This window comes from Schistocerca cancellata, unplaced genomic scaffold (genome assembly GCF_023864275.1).
Source record: "Schistocerca cancellata isolate TAMUIC-IGC-003103 unplaced genomic scaffold, iqSchCanc2.1 HiC_scaffold_838, whole genome shotgun sequence".
Classification (NCBI taxonomy): Eukaryota; Metazoa; Arthropoda; class Insecta; order Orthoptera; family Acrididae; genus Schistocerca; species Schistocerca cancellata.
In genome coordinates, this window is record NW_026046849.1 from 330001 (window position 1) to 332500 (window position 2500).

At 54.7% G+C, this 2500-nt stretch overlaps 1 non-coding gene across 1 annotated transcript in view; it reads right to left on the reverse strand.

Moving 5' to 3' along the window:
* The window catches only part of LOC126147011 (small subunit ribosomal RNA), a 1909-nt gene extending 1893 nt beyond the window's left edge, over nt 1-16 (reverse strand). Inside the window, exon 1 of the ribosomal RNA XR_007529907.1 lies at nt 1-16. This exon is cut by the window's left edge and continues 1893 nt beyond it. This is a non-coding gene — a ribosomal RNA (small subunit ribosomal RNA).
* Nucleotides 17-2500: the final 2484 nt, after the last annotated feature.

Sequence of the window (2500 nt, forward strand, 5' to 3'; positions counted from 1 at the left end):
CAGGATCAACCAGGGAGCTGCGTCAACTAGAGCTGAGCAGCCGGCCGCCCGGGAGTGTGTCCCAGGGGCCCGCGCGAACACGCAAGCGTCCGCTTAATTATTCTGCAAACAGGAGGAGGCTGAGCTCCCCTGCACAATACACCTCGAAACCCTCTCAGGTCCCGGCGGCGCGCAGCGCCGTCCTAAGTACTTGGTCGGGTTCGAGAGAGGCGCAATCGCCCGGAGTTAGGCGAGTAGACGCTTTAGGTGCGACCACCCGTGCTCCCAACTGAGCTTGCCGCTGCCGACAGAGGCCCGGGAGCGTGCTGTCGTGGCATTGCCGGCGGGAGACAACACGCGCCACCTACGGTGACCGGCAGCTCCAACGCCAGCGCCACAGAAGGGCAAAGGCCCCACGTGGGTGCCGAAGCGAACTCTCCCAGCACAGCGCACGTGCCAACACGTCTGCACAACTGCGATACAAACCACCAGCGAGAACCGCTGGGGCGACCGAGCAGCAGACGGCGTCGCGGCGCCGAGTGCCGGGCGGCGGCGCATCCTCAACGCACACAGTCCTCAATCGGACCAGCACACTGCAGATGTCCACCGCGCTTCGCACCGGGCCGGCGAGGACCCACTTTGGCTGCACGGCGCCGCGCGCAGGGTGCCCCGGCGCGCAGCTGCGCCGCCTGCCGCGTCCGTCGGCCGGCGCGCCTGCCACTGGGCGCCCCCACCAGCCGGCTGTAGCGCGTGCGCCCACGCACCGCGCGGCCAGCACGCCGGGCGGCCCCCCCTCACCGGCCGGGGACAGTCCCACCCACCCACAGCCGCGATCGCTTCACACCCAGATTCACATTCACGTTCGTTGGTATGGTGGGGACCGCTTCGTAGCTGTACCGATCGTTGCCCTCACAGATGTACCTCCAGCAAGGACAACCGCACCACAACGGGTTACCAGTTGTTCATTTGCGTAACGTCACCAGTAAACGTACACGTCCATCCCCGTTTGCAAAGTCAACTATTATTGCATGCCTGCCTGTCAGGTGTCAAGACACACTACATCCGCTCACATCCACGCAACAAAATGTGCCCGACTAGAGGGCACGTGGAAGGTGCCCCCGTACGTATGCGATGTCCATTGCGCGACCAACTGTCAACCGGCCTCTGTAGCATGTCGCAGATGTGGAACGCGGGGCACCGTGCTATCACATTGTGTGAGAAGAGACTACTACGTCTGCATACACGCGCCACTACATGAACAGACGGCTCATGCTGATCGCCATCCACTGCGTCCATTACTCCCACACGTCTCTATGGCGTACCACACTGCAATGCAGCTGTTATGGGGAGATGACACGTAGCTGTGTACACAACATTCTGAGCGGGTTGCGGTTGGACAATACATTAATGTAACGTGTCATATGCCAATTACAGAGCAGGGTAAGGCACAACTTGGGTTAGGTTAAGGCACAACTTGGGTTAGGTTAAGGCACAACTTGGGTTAGGTTAAGGCACAACTTGGGTTAGGTTAAGGCACAACTTGGGTTAGGTTAAGGCACAACTTGGGTTAGGTTAAGGCACAACTTGGGTTAGGTTAAGGCACAACTTGGGTTAGGTTAAGGCACAACTTGGGTTAGGTTAAGGCACAACTTGGGTTAGGTTAAGGCACAACTTGGGTTAGGTTAAGGCACAACTTGGGTTAGGTTAAGGCACAACTTGGGTTAGGTTAAGGCACAACTTGGGTTAGGTTAAGGCACAACTTGGGTTAGGTTAAGGCACAACGTGGGTTAGGTTAAGGCACAACGTGGGTTAGGTTAAGGCACAACGTGGGTTAGGTTAAGGCACAATGTGGGTTAGGTTAAGGCACAATGTGGGTTAGGTTAAGGCACAATGTGGGGGTAGATTGCGGTACAAATTGCATTACATTGCGGTGCAAATTGCATTACATTGCGGTGCAAATTGCATTACATTGCGGTGCAAATTGAGTTACATTGCGGTGCAAATTGAGTTACATTGCGGTGCAAATTGAGTTACATTGCGGTGCAAATTGAGTTACATTGCGGTGCAAATTGAGTTACATTGCGGTGCAAATTGAGTTACATTGCGGTGCAAATTGAGTTACATTGCGGTGCAAATTGAGTTACATTGCGGTGCAAATTGAGTTACATTGCGGTGCAAATTGAGTTACATTGCGGTGCAAATTGCGTTACATTGCGGTGCAAATTGCGTTACATTGCGGTGCAAATTGCGTTACATTGCGGTGCAAATTGCGTTACATTGCGGTGCAAATTGCGTTACATTGCGGTGCAAATTGCGTTACATTGCGGTGCAAATTGCGTTACATTGCGGTGCAAATTGCGTTACATTGCGGTGCAAATTGAGGTAGGTTAAGGTGCAACACAGGTTAGGTTAAGGTGCAACATAGGTTAGGTTAAGGTGCAAGATGGGTTAGGTTAAGGTGCAAGATGGGTTAGGTTAAGGTGCAAGATGGGTTAGGTTAAGGTGCAAGATGGGTTAGGTT